General features: G+C 41.9%; 1 protein-coding gene and 1 pseudogene across 3 annotated transcripts in view; both read right to left on the bottom strand.

Moving 5' to 3' along the window:
• The window catches only part of LOC102263244, a 3,479-nt pseudogene extending 2,404 nt beyond the window's left edge, over nucleotides 1-1,075 (bottom strand).
• LOC102263543 (zinc finger protein 496) overlaps nucleotides 1-15,117 on the bottom strand; it is a 73,876-nt gene that overhangs the window by 17,782 nt on the left and 40,977 nt on the right. The window lies entirely within an intron of this gene.

The following is a 15,117-nucleotide window of genomic DNA, read 5'->3' as shown; positions in this document are numbered from 1 at the left end:
TTGCGTCTGTTGGTTGTGCTTATATGCATGCATACAAGTCCTTTGGTTGATCTCTTACCCCCAGCCCACCAGCCCTCCCCTACCCCCCCGCTGTAGCTCGACAGTCTGTTCGATGCTTCTTTGCCTGTCTATTTTTGTTCAACAGTTTGTAATGTTCTTTATTATCCATAAATGAGTGAGATCACATGGGCTGAACTTTTCATACAGCATGGCCTCAGTGACATCCCTGTGCAAGTTACCCACATACAGGGAGGCCATGGGGTAGCTGCTGGTGGCAGCATTCATCTCCCCAGCCCCCAGGACCCCAAGCCCTGCCAGGACTTCTTACAGGGCCCACAAAGAATAAAAGGGGTTCTTCCCCAAGCAGCGCGCAACCGGCTCACAGGTGGCAGAGCAGGAGGGACCCAGAAGTTTGGGGTGGCTCACTCGAGACTACAGGACTGCAGACAAAAGGCTCTCAAAAACAATATGGCTCTCCCTGGGAGCTTGTAATTTTCAGCTCCAAATTTCCAAAATAAATGTATTAAAATGGGGACTTTCCTCCAAATTACAAAAATTCTTAAAGGGCCAGCCAAACGGTGCCCACGCAGCCTCTGGGATACGTGTTTCTCTTTAAATATAGGCCCTGGGCTGCTGACACTATAAGATTACAGCTGCAGAAGAGGAATGCAAAATATTTGTCAGTTTGCAAGCCTGGGGGGCCGAGCGCGCAGCTGCCTTCACGCGGGCTGCCATGGGCAGCGCAGACACGTGGTGCTTAGGGAGGACAGTGTGGGGCTGCCACGAGGCTGGGGCGTGGACACACGCGGCTCACCACCGACGCCCAGGTGCAGTGGAGGCGGCAGGCAGGCCAGAAGCGTGCAAAAGTGACTTCCCTGTAGGTTCGAAGAGGATTCACTTTTTCTTTCTCTCTTTTTTTTCCTTTTCCAGATTTTAAAGCGTTTTCGAGGTTTTTTTTGTTTTTTGTTTTTAATTTTTTCTTTTTTTCTTCAGGCTACTGAGCCCAAAAGCAGCAGAGACTGTGGCAACCCAGGGCGGAGAGCTTAAAATATATTTTTATTTATTTCAGAGAGGAAGGAAGAGGGAGAGAGAGGTAGAAACATCAATGATGAGAATCATCGATCAGCTACCTCCTGCATTCCACCTACTGTGGATTGAGAGAGAGGTAGAAACATCAATGATGAGAGAGAATCATCAATCAGCTACCTCCTGCATGCCACCTACTGGGGATCGAGCCCACAACCTGGGCATTTGCCCTTGACCAGAACCGAATCTGGGACCCTTCAGTCCACAGGCCAATGCTCTATCCATTGAGCCAAACCAGCTAGGGCAAATTAATTTTAATTTTAAAAATGGTGACATATTCATATTATATGAGAAGGCCATAAAAATAAAGAAGTCCTTTACAAAATGGAAATAGATATTTGCCCATTGAAGCATGAAGTTATTTGGGTCTCAAACTTCCTATAAATATTAATATGACAATAAATTGGTAACAATAAATGTCACTAAAAAATTATTCACTTTGTTTGAAATAATCCGGAACCTTGATTATTTGAAAGAACATGGGAGAACATGGAGAACTCCTGGTCTAGCTGACATTTCTGTTCATACTGTCTAATCCCAGAAGAGCAAACACACAGCATATCTCCACTAAGTATGTCACACTGTACGTGTATATATGGTTGCAGGAACTGCCTGCATGTACATTCACTAGATATTGGCTGGTGTGAATGAAGCAAAATTATACCTATTTTTTTGTCAGATCGACAAAAAATGTGTTCCATGAGATGAGAAAGGCTAAAAATTGTGGCTCTAGATCAGTGGTTCTCAACCTTCCTAATACCGAGACCCTTTAATATAGTTCCTCATGTTGTGGTGACCCCCAATTTCATTGTTACAAATTGAACATAATTAAAGCATAGTGATTAATGACAAAAACAATATGTAATTATATATGTGTTTTCCCATGGTCTTAGGCGACCCCTGTGAAAGGGTCATTCGACCCCCAAAGGGGTCGCGACCCACAGGTTGAGAACCGCTGCTCTAGATGATCACCAGTTACCTGGATGGTTGCTCTGGGGCTAGGATCAGGTGTGTGTGGGGGGAACAGGCTGGGAAAGGACAGTTTTCAACGAATATCCTTTGGACTCTTCCTCCCCTACGTACACAGTTGTTTTCACATTAACCCAGAGACAGCAGAGAGTGGAACAATGAGCATAAAGGGCCCAGAGTCCTTCAACTAGATTTACTAAGTTAACATCTTGCCTATCTGTCACATTTCCCCTGTCTCTCATATATGATGGGTGGGCATGTTCCCTCATCCCCTGGGTCACTGGGGACTTAAGGCATCATGATACGTTACCCCAATAAGTGCCTGCATGAATCTTCTAAGAAAAAGGTTATTCTTCCACATCAGCACAATTTCTATGGCACTGTGACTCTGCACCCAGCGGATATGTGGCAATGCCTGGAGACACTGTCACTACTGGGATGGGTACTACAGACATCACAGGGATGGAGGCCAGGGACGCTGCTCAACACCCCACAGTGCCCAGGACAGCTCCATGTGACAAAGAACTGTCAACCAAAATGTCAATAAAGCCATGGTCTAGAAACTGCTCTATAACATCAGAAAAATTTAACATGGGTTCAATAATAACATTTAGTATCTTTTGAACTATGGAATAGTATTACTTTATCAAGGTAAAGAATTATGAAGACTTCCAAAGGTGACCACGACAAGAAGTCAAGATTGGAAATTGCTGGGTCAAAGCTTTCTAATGGGCCCTAGAAATCTTGTTAAACGTGTCTTTAAATGTCAATCATCAGGTATACAAGTGAAATTCAACAGTCTTATGTTTACACTAGAGGCCTGGTGCACGAATTCGTGCACAAGTGGGGTCCCTTGGCCTGGCCGGCGATTGGGGGCAATCGGGGCTGCCGGCCGGGGAGGGGCTGCAGGAGGGCTCCAGGGTATGTCTGGCCCGTCTCACCCAGTCCCGATCAGCTGGACCCCAGCAGCAAGCTAACCTACCGGTTGAAGTGTCTGCCCCCTGGTGGTCAGTGCGCATCATAGCAACTGGTGGAACGGTCGGATGAATGGTCGGACACTTAGATTACGCTTTTATTATATAGGATGACAATAGTCATGGGCTTACAAACACTTGTTTTGTTTTGCCCAAGCCCATCAGGAAAAAGATGAGATTAAGTGTAATATTCCCATGGGTCCTTGGAGAAATTTCTGGACAACTGGGGAGAAAGTAACAGAAGTACACCCTGTGACTCATTAATTCCATTTCCAGGACATTTTCCTAAAGAAATCATGAGGATGAATGCAAAAGTGTGTGCAAAAGAATGTAGAAGATAATGTTTGGTAGAATCAAGGTTTTTTCTTTATGCCTTTTTCTGGTGTCTGAAGATTTATCCTAAACATGGAACATTTAAGTTTCATTAAATGTTGAAACAAAATACCCATGCACCCACCTCTAAGATACAAACAATGTAGACAGGCTGCAGTCTTTGCTTCAGGTTTTCCTTGAAAGGTGTGGTGTGTAGGTCACAGACTGCACTGGGTTGAACTCTGACCTTTTCCTGCCCCCAGTGCCACCTGCAGACCTCCCCAGAGGGAGGTTACCATCTGGGTTTGATGTAAATATTAGTGCATGCCTTTTAAACTCTAACTGCATCTCAATATAACTTGAAATGATGTCACAGCACTGTTTTGTATGGTTTTAAATGTTGAACCTGACTCACATTCCCATTCTGTTTAAGACTTATTCATGTGCATACATGTTGGTCTAGTTCAGTGGTCGGCAAACCGTGGCTCGCGAGCCACATGCGGCTCTTTGGCCCCTTGAGTGTGGCTCTTCCACAAAATATCACATGCGGGTGCGCACGTACAGTGCGAAGTTGACTTAAAACTTTAAGTAAAGTTTATTAAGTTAATTTTAGGGAACGTTGTGGAGTGAAAGAAGATGTACTGTCGAGGATTGAGAAAGGTATGTTGAGATGGTTTGGACATATAGAGAGGATGAACGAAAGGAGATAGACGAAACAAGTATACAAGACGAGTGTGGATGGGAGAGTTGGAAGGGGTCGACCTCAGCGAACGTACCTCAATCAGATTGAGGACGTTTTTAGCAAAGGCCAGCTTAGGAGTACCCTAATTAAGTTAATAACAATGTACCTACCTATATAGTTTAAGTTTAAAAAATTTGGCTCTCAAAAGAAATTTCAATCGTTGTACTGTTGATATTTGGCTCTGTTGACTAATGAGTTTGCTGACCACTGGTCTAGTTCATTGACTTAAACTAATGTGTAGAGTTTCAGAGTGCAGTGATTTCACCCATTCTTTTATCAATGTTTAGGTTTTTCCCAGGACAGATGCTCCTCAGCCAAGATGCGGTTGCATCCTGATAATCTCATTGTAAACTGAAAATATCCTAAGTCGAAAATGCGTGTAATATCACAGTGTGATCACTTGGCTGACAGGGCCTGCGCTCACTGCCCTTCCCAGCACCATGAGAGGGCATCCTTCTGCATTTGGCCAGCCCATGAAAACACCTAATTTCAAAATCCTAAACACCATTTTTATTATATGTCTATCACTCTCCTACCATACTAAAGTTGAGCCATTCTAAGTTGGGACCGGCTATACTTTGCTATTACAAGCAACAGTTCAGTGAACTCTCTTTTCTGTCTCCCAACCCATGTGTAAGTGTTTCTAAGTAGGAGAGTTACTAGACCACGGGGAAACACGTCTTCACTGAAGTGACACACCGCCACATGGTTCCTCAAGGGGAGGCACCAGCCAGTACTGGGGCTGTCAAAGGTCTATGGTTCTGGCTCCTTGGTGGGAATGAACTTTTATATTAAAAATTCTAAATGTGTTATAATTACTTAACAGTGGTATAACTAATCAGTAACATTAGAGGTATAGAACAAACTTCAACAAAATGTTTAACAAATTGGTATAGTGAGCCTGGCTGGCATTACTCAGTGGTTGAGTGTCAAGTTATGAACCAGGAGGTCATGGTTCGATTCCCGGTCAGGGCACATGCTGGGGTTGTGGGCTTGATCCTCAGTATGTGGCATGCAGGAGGCAGCTCATCAATGATTCTCTCTCATCATTGATGTTTCTATCTCTCCCTTCTTATCTGAAATCAATAAAATATATTATAATAAAAAAAAACCCCACAAAAAACAGACCATTTACAGTAGCATAAAAAAAACCATGGAGTTCTTTTTTGTTGCTGTTTAAATATATTTTTATTTAAACGCCCCCTACTGGGGATTGAACCCGCAACCTGGGCATGTGCTCTTGACCAGAATTGAACTGGGGACCCTTTAGTCCATAGGCCAACGCTCTATCTACTGAGCAAAAACAAGCCAGGGCAAAAACCATGGAATTCTTAAGGAAAATGTGTACAAAATATGTGCCCCACTTGAACAAAAAGAAATGAAGGATTTAACAAGATGTCAATTTGGCCCACAACACCCTATAGGTTCAGTGCAATCCCAAGCAAAAACTTCAGGAAGATCTAAAATTTATATAGACGTGCAAAGCACTTAGAAGCAGCCAAAAGAATTTTGAAAACTGGAGGACGCACAGTACCCAATTGCAAAACTTACTATACCACTAACATTACAGTAATAATGACATAAAGGATCAAAACAAAGCCCAACTGAGGTTGAGCCCAAATGTTCAGACATATGTGGACAACTGATTTTTGACAAGGGTGCCAAGGAATTCAACAGGGGAAAGGAAAATCTTTTCAGTGAGTGGAGATAAACAATTAAATATCAAGGGGGAAGAGCAAGGATCTGAAACCAAAATTATTATATCCAGCAAGGCTATCATTCAAAATAGATGGTGAAATAAAGAGCTTCCCAGACAAAAAAAGGTTGAAAGAATTTATCACCACCAAAACAGCACTACAAGCAATGCTAGAGAGACTGCTGTAATGACAAGAAATAGAGAGAGAAATGTAGGCATAAAGAATTAAAATAGCAATAAATAAGTACCTAACAATAATAATCTAAACTGTAAATGGAATAAATGCTGCAATCAAAAGACATAGGGTAGCTGAATAGATTAAAAACATGACCCAACTATATGATCTCTATATAAGAGACCCACCTCAGAACAAGTCTCACACAGGATGAGAGTGAAGGGATGGAAAAATTTTTTCCATACAAATAAAAATGAAAAAAAAAAAAAAGCTGGGGTAGCAATACCCATAATATCTGACAAAATAGACTTCGAAATAAGGCCATCACAAGAGAAACAAAAGGCTCTACATAATACTAAAGGGATTGATCCAGCAAGAGGATATAACTCTGGTAAACATATATACACCCAATATAGGAGCACTTAAATATATTAAAGAAAAACTTCTGGAGGACTTTAAAGGAGAGACTGACAGCAATATAGCCATAGTAGGGGATTTTAACACACCACTGACTTCACTGGCTAAATCTTTCAGACAAAAAAATTAACAAGGAAACAGTGACACTAAAGGACACACTGGATCACATGGATTTAACTGACATTTATAGAACATTTCACCCCAAAGATGCTGAATATACATTCTTCTCAAGTGCACATGGGTCATTCACAAATATAGAACACATTTTAGGACACAAAACAAGTCTCTATAAGTTCAAGAAGACTGAAATCATACCAAACATTTTTTTCAGAACACAGTGGAATGAAATGAGAAATCAATTACAGTAAAAACACCCCAAAACATTAAAACACATGAAGGCTTAATAGCATGATATTAAACAACTAGAGGCCCAGTGCACAAAATCCGTGCACTGGGGGGTTGGGGGGCAGTCCCTCAGCCCATCCTGTGCCCTCTTGCAGTCCGGGACCCCTTGGGAGATGTCCAACTGCCTAAACTGGCAGGCGGCCAGGGAGGAACCCGAATCGGGGCCGGGCGCCGCTCGCGCTCATCCTGGCCTGCTGTGCCTGCTGCCACAGCGTCGGGAGAGGCTCCTGACCTTGTGGCAGCTGCGCTTGCCAGCCACAAGCCTGGCTTCTGGCTGAGTGGCACCCCCACTGTGGGAGTGCACTGACCACCAGGGGGCAGCTCCTGCGTTGAGCGTCTACCCCCTGGTGGTCAGTGCGCATCATAGCGACTGGTTGTTCCGCCGTAACACTCGCTTAGGCTTTTATTATATAGGCTAGAGGCCCGGTGCACGAATTCGTGCACCAATGGGGTCCCTTGGCCTAGACTGCGCCATCAGGCTAAAACCCGCTCTCTGACATCCCCCAAGGGGTCCTGGATTACGAGAGAGTGCAGACCAGGCTGAGGGACTCCACCAGTGCATGATTGGGGCTGGGGAGGGACGCGGGAGGTTTGCCAGCCGGCGAGGGGCAGCGGAAGGGCTCCAGGGCATGTCCGGCCTGTCTCATTCAGTCCTGATGGGCCGGGCCCTGGCAGCAAGCTAACCTACCAGTCGAGCGTCTCACCCTGGTGGTCAGTGCACATGATAGCGAGTGGTTGAGCAGCCGTAGAATATCATTAGCATATTATGCTTTGATTGGTTGAACAGCCCACTGGTCGACCGGACACTTAGCATATTAGGCTTTTATTATATAGGATGAAACAGATACCAATGAGATCAGGAAAAAAATAAAAAACTTCCTGGAAACAATGAAAATGAACACACAACAACACAACATCTCTAGGATTCAGCAAAAGCAGTCCTGAGAGGGAAGTTCATAGAACTACAGGCCTACCTCAAAAAACAAGAAAAATTAATAATAAAATATTTAACCCTACAACTTAAAAAATTAGAAAGAGAACAACAAGTAAAGCCCAGAGTAAGTAGAAGGAAGGAAATAATAAAGATTAGAGCAGAAATAAATGACATAGAGATTAAAAAACAATACAAAAAATCAATGGAAGCAAGAGCAGGTTCTTTGAAAGGATAAACAATATTGATAAACAGCCAGATCATCAAGAAACAAAGAGAGAGGACCCAAATAAATAAAATCAGAAAGGAAAACAGTGAACAACGGACACCACAGAAATACAAAGGATTGTAAGAAAATACTATGGACAACTACATGTGTACAAGCTGGACAATGTGGATGAAATAGACAAATTCCTAGAAAAATATAATCTCCTGAAACTGAATCAGGAAGAATCAGAAAACCTGAATAGGCCAATAACAACTGATGAAATAGAAGCAGTAATCAAAAAATTCCTAGCAAAGAAAATCCCTGGTCCAGATGGCTTCACGGGGAAGTTTTACCATACAGTCAAAGAAGAACTAACACCTATCCTCCCAAACTATTCCAAAAAATCCAAGAGGAAGGAACACTTCCAAGTTCTTTTTATGGGGCCAGCATGATCCTAATTCCAAAACCAGATAATGACACTACAAAGAAAGAGAATTACAGGCTAATATCCTTGATGAACGTAGATGCTAATATCCTCAACAAAATATTAGCAAATCTGATCCAGCAATATATTAAAAAGATCATACACCAAAACCAAATGGGATTTATTCCAGGGATGCAAGGCTGGTACAATTTCCACAAATAATAAACATCACATAAACAAACTGAAAGACAAAAATCACATGATCATATCAATAGACGCAGAAAAAGCATCCAAAAAAAATACAACACCCACTTTTGATAAAAACTCTCAGCAAAGTGGGAACAGAGGAAGCATATCTCAACATAATAAAGGACATATATGACAAGCCTACAGCAAACATCATACTCAATGGCAAAACCTAGAACCATTCCCTAAAAACAGGAACAAGACAGGGATGTCCACTTTCACCACTCTTATTCAACATAGTACTAAAAGTCTTAGCCACAGTGATCAGACAAGAAGAAGAAATAAAAGGCAACCAAGTTGGAAAGGAAGAATTATTTGCAGATGATGTGATATTATACATAGAAAACCCTAAAGGCTCCACAAAAACCCCTCTCTAGATTTAATAAATAAATTTGGCAATGTACCAGGATACAAAATCAACACCCAAAAATTGATGTTTTTTTAATATACCAAAAATGAATTCTTAGAAAGAGAAACTAAACAAACAATCCCATTTACCACTGCAGCAAAAAAAATTGAGATTCTTAGGGATAAACTTAACCAAGGAGGTGAAAGACTTGTACTCAGAAAACTACAGGACGTTGGAAAAATAGATAGAGGAAGATATAAAAAGTTGAAGAATATACCGTGTTCATGGGTTGGTAGAAGTAACATCATTAAAATGTCCATACTACCAAAGGCAATCTACAGATTCAATGCTATTCCTATTATAATACCAACAGCATATTTCACAGATCTACAACAAATACTCCAAAAATTTATATAGAACCAAAATAGGCCCCGAATAGCCACAGCAATCTTGAGAAACACGAACGAAATGGAAAGAATCACAATACCAGATATGAAGTTATACTACAAAGTCAGCATAATCATAACAGCCTAGTACTGGCACAAGAACAGGCACATAGATCAATGGAACAGAACAGCGACTCCAGAAATAACCCCAAGCCATTATGCTCAATTAATATTTGACAAAGGAGGCAAGAACATACCATGAAGTCAAGACAGTCTCTTCAATAAATGTGTTCGGAAAATTGGACAGATACATGCAAAAAATGAAACTAGACCAGCAACTTACACCATACACAATAATAAACTCAAAATGGATAAAACACTTAAATGTAAGTTGTGAAACCATAAAAATCCTAGAAGAAACCAAAGGCAGCAAAATCTCAGACATTCCTTGTAGGAATATGGTTACAGATACATCTCTTAGGGCAAAGGTAACTAAGGAGAAAATAAACAAATGGGACTATATCAACATAAGAAGCTTCTGCACAGCAAAAGAACCCATCAACAAAATAAAAAGGGAGCCCAGTATATGGGAGAACATATTTGGCAATGATACATCTGATAAAAGGTTAATATCCAAAATATATAAGGAACTCATACAACAACCCAATAAAAAAATGTGGCAAAGGACCTAAATCAGTGATGGCGAACCTTTTGAGCTCGGCGTGCCAGCATTTTGAAAAATGTTCTTTTTTACTGCTGCATAGTATTCCATGGTATAAATGTACCATAGCTTTTTTATCCACTCATCTACTAATGGGCACTTGGTCTGTTTCCAGATCTTAGCTATGTTCTCCCATATACTGGGCTCCCTTTTTATTTTGTTGATGGGTTCTTTTGCTGTGCAGAAGCTTCTTATGTTGATATAGTCCCATTTGTCAGCATTTTGGAAAACCCTAACTTAACTCTGGTGCCGTGTCACATATAGAAATTTTTTGATATTTGCAACCATAGTAAAACAAAGACTTATATTTTTGATATTTATTTTATATATTTAAATGCCATTTAACAAAGAAAAATCAACCAAAAAAATGAGTTCGCGTGTCACCTCTGACACGCGTGTCATAGGTTTGCCATCACTGACCTAAATAGACACTTTTTGAAAGAGGACATACAGAAGGCCAAGAGACATATGAAAAATGCTCAAAGTCACTGATCATCAGAGAGATGCAAATTAAAATGACAATGAGGTATCATCTCACACCTGTCAGAATGTCTATCATCAACAAATCAACAAACAACAAGTGCTGGCGAGGATGTGGTGAAAAGGGAACCCTAGTGCACTGCTGGTGGGAATGCAGACTGGTGCAGCCATTATGGAAAACAGTATGGAGTTTCCTCAAAAAATTAAATATGCAACTGCCTTTTGACCCCGGGATCCCACTTCTAGGAATATATCCTAAGGAACCCAAAACACCAATCAGAAAGAATGTATGCACCCCTATGTTCATAGCAACACAATTTACAATAGCTAAGACTGGAAACAGCCCAAGCGCCCATTAGTAGATGAGTGGATAAAAAAGATGTGGTACATTTATACCATGGAATACTATGCAGCAGTAAAAAAGAACAATCTCTGCAGGGGGTGGAGGGTGGGCAAGAAAAGGAAAACCAAAGAACTTATATACTTTTATGCATAGCCCATGGACATGGGCCATAGGGTGGTGAAGACCTGGAAGGGTGGGTAGGGCCTGGGAGGAGGGGGGAGAAGGCGGAGAGAATGGAAGATATTTGTAATACTATCAACAATAAAATATATATTTAAAAAAATTAAATTAAATTTTAAAAAGAAGAAGGATCTCTTACCCTTTGAGACAGCATGGAGGGCCTGGAGAGTATTATGCTAAGTGAAATAAGCCAGTCAGAGAAAGAGTATCACATGGAGGGACCTGGAGAGTATTATGCTAAGTGAAATAAGCCAGTCAGAGAAAGATAAGTATCACATGATCTCACTCATATGTGGAATCTAATGAACAAAATAAACTGACAAACAAAATAGATCCAGATAAGCAGAATCATGGAACAGAATGAGGAATCTCAGAGGGATGTTGGGGGAGGGTAGGTGGAGGGGAAGAGATCAACCAAAGAACCTGTATGCATATATGCGTAACTCATGGATACAGACAATAGGGTGGGGAAGGCCTGGGATGGGGGGCAGGGGTGGGTTAGAAGTGGCCAATGAGGGGGAAGGAAAAGGGACACAAGTAATACTTTCAATAAAGAATTTTTTAAAAACAAAAAGAATAATAAAGCTATAGAGAGACAGAAAAAAAATCTATAGATTATACTCAAATTTTATAAATGTCATATTAAAAATTACCTAGGAACCCTGCCCTGGTGCTCAGCGCTGTCAGGAGCCCTATGTGGCACACTACTTCGATGCCACTCCTGGAAGGACATGACTCAGCCCAGCATTCCCACCAAAACATGTGACTTGAACCTCAATAGGAATTAAATCTTACTAAGGTCTAGTCTTCACTCTTCAGAATTATGATGCCATGACAAACACGGACACCCCAAGGAGGAAACACTGGAGCCAGGATAAAGAAATGAGACGCACAACCCTGGTGTATGTTATTTAAATGTTAAATTTCCAGAATGTGACACACACACTAGTAAGTCCCTACTTAACATTGACGATAGGTTCTTGGAAACTGAGACTTTAAGCAAAATGATGTATAAGGAAACCAATTTGATCAGGGGCATTGGCATAAACTAGACCAAGTTCCTATGGCGTATTTCTGGTCACAAAAAAATCACCAAATTTCTAAATGAAGACCCAAAATACTTCTCATATCAAACACTGAAATAAATGTGAGCTATACAGACATTTAAGAAAGATTAATAAGAATAATTAAGAACCATGACTTTCCCACATGCTGACTCAGGGTCATGGTGGCCAGAGTGGAGCCTCTCTGGCAGATTGGCCCTGGCAGGACCCACTGACACTGGACAGGATGGCCTTCTAGTTCTTCCATCACAGGGTACTTACACCACCCACACTCAAACTACAATGAGGTAGACACACCAATTGCCCTCATGCACATCTTTGGGACAAGGAAGGAAAATGGAGTCCCCAGAGAAAAACCATGCAGATGTGGGGAGAACGGGTCAACTTCATATGGAAATCGATTCTCCCTCCACATCAACGTTATAATGGCTGATGTGGCTCAGTGGTTGAGCATTAACCTATATGACCCAGGAGGTTAAGGTTTGATTCCCAGTCAGGGCACATGCCCGGGGTTGTGGGCTCGATCCCCACTGTGGGGTGTGCAGGAGGCAGCCAATCAATGATTCTCTCTCATCATTGACCTTTCTCTCTCTCTTTCTCTCTCTCCCCCTAACTCTGAAATCAATAAAAATATATTTTTTAAAAAAAGAAAAAAAAAAGGTACTGAATGATACAACTTTATTCAAGAACCTGCTGTATTGTTGTTAGGTAAGCAACCATCCTAGCTTTTAGAAAATATGCTCCCATATGAATAGAGAGACACAAAGTCTATAAAAATTCAGGAAAAAATGTATTCAGAGGCAAGAGGTAAAACAGACAGGGAAGGGGAGAAAATGAATATACAGAAATTAAAGTGAAGGGCATTTGGAAATCTCTGTCCTATTCTTATAATCTCCCCAAGTTTGAAATTAATTCCAAAAAAAAGTTAAAATAAATAAATAGTATATTTCAAAAATAAAAAAACAGTGAATAAAGAAAACAATGAAATACAGGAAAGAATACACATTCTGCCTCAGTTGGTCTGGGGTGCAGCCTGAAAAGCTGCATTTGAAGAGGACCCCAATTGGCTTTGATGCTAGAAAGAGGCAAGCCTTGCCCTAACCGGTGTGGCTCAGTGGATGGAGCGTCGGCCTGTGGAATGAAAGGTCCCAAGTTCGATTACAGTCAAGGGCATGTACCTTGGTTGTAGGCACATCCCTGGTGGGGGGTGTGTAGGAGGCAGCTGATCGATGTTTCTCTCTCATCGATGTTTCTAACTCTCTATCCCTCTCCCTTCCTCTCTGTAAAAAAATCAATAAAATATATATATATATTTTTTTTTTAAAAGAAAGAGGCAAGCCTGGGGGAAGCCTGTCCCCCGGGACAAGTCCCTCAGAATGGAAGCCAGGGGCTTGTAGAAAATAATTTGATGTTGGTCTCAAAGGGGATCAAATATGCTACCCCAAAATGAGCAAGCTTGGAAAAAGACTGTTTTGAGCTGAAGTGAACAGAGAAACAAAGTCTGAATTTCCCTTTATGCAGGAATACCATTTCCCCTCCTCCCAGGAAGAGCACAATGACTCTGGATTAGCAGACAGAAGTTTAGACTTTTATCAGTCCAAGGCAGCATAACAAACTACTAAATAAACCTTATCTTCCATAAGTGTCCACGTATATTTACCTGCCCACAACTTACTGCCCCTTGAAGCTCAAATTCCTTTTCCTTTGTCTTGTCATTTCTCCATGAAAATGGTATATAAGCTCTGACTGCTGTCTCGAGATTTTCATTTCATTTCTGTCAGGCACCCCATAGGCATATGAAATCAGTCTTTTTTCTCCTGTGAATCTCTCTTGTCAGTTTGCAGGGCCCCGGCCACTGAACCTAAGAAAGTAGAGAAAAAGAGTTTTTTCCCTCCCTGACAGTCCCTTAATGAGGAAAAGATGCTAACTGCCACCATTGATGAAATATGAGAGGAATCTGGTCTCTGGGACAGCACTGGGAGGTGTCTGGCTCTGCAGTTCCAAGAAAAAATTGGCAGCATATATTATCAAAAGAAATGTGGGTCTTGTTTCCCTTTGACCCTTGGTGGTGTCTGCGAAAACAGTGGGCAAGGATGTTCACAAACTATGGAAGCAAACCGGAGTGCCAGCACAGGTGAATGACCAATGGCCTCCAGTTGCCACCCGGACAATGCTAACACAGCCACTTAGTAGGACACCCAGGGAGCTTTTGTGTCATATGGGGAAAAGCTTACATTTGGAGAGAAGCATAAAAATATGGCACAATGATCTACAGCAGTGATTCCCAAAGTGGGCGCTACCGCCCCCCGGTGGGCACTGCAGCGATCCAGGGGGGCGGTGATGGCCACAGGTGCATTTGGGGGCGATGAGTAACTGCTATTAAAATTTAAAAAAAATTAATTTCCAGGGGCTGAGTAATATTTTTTCTGGAAAGGGGGCGGTAGGCCAAATAAGTTTGGGAACCACTGATCTACAGAGTGACCACAGCAAAACCCAAATCCAGAAGAAAGTGCATCAAAACATTTCTTCTGAGGTAATTGGGGACATGTAACATACTTTCACTTTCTAAATCTTGCCAATTTTTCAAAATGGGAGAATGGATGGGGGAAATTCTGCTGCCTTCTCAGAGATGGGGCAGATGTACTTTTCCCTGGTTCCTTCCACTAAGGACAGCTCAAACCCTGACAGCCTAGGGGCCTGGGGTCCCGAGGAACAGCATGGTGTTGAGGACCCTGGTTTTCCTTATGCCTCAAATATCAAACTTGAAGCTGAAGGAGCTGGCAATTCAGAAATGCCAGCAGGCACAGATAAAAATAAAACCCAACAGAACCTATTCACTCAGCCACAGAACCAGGAAAGGGCAGCAGAGTCAGACAGACAATAACTGCTCTATTTCCACCAAGCACCGCACAACAAACTGGGGAAGCCCAGGCTTCCCCCAAACCAGGCTGCAGTGAGGGGTCTCAGGAGGACCAATGGGGAGCCAGGACTTTTGTCCCTGCTGGCCAA

The sequence above is a fragment of the Myotis brandtii genome, unplaced genomic scaffold (genome assembly GCF_000412655.1).
Source record: "Myotis brandtii unplaced genomic scaffold, ASM41265v1 scaffold100, whole genome shotgun sequence".
Lineage (NCBI taxonomy): Eukaryota > Metazoa > Chordata > Mammalia > Chiroptera > Vespertilionidae > Myotis > Myotis brandtii.
Note: the sequence above shows the minus strand (reverse complement) of the source record. Positions and strands in the feature narration are given on the sequence as shown.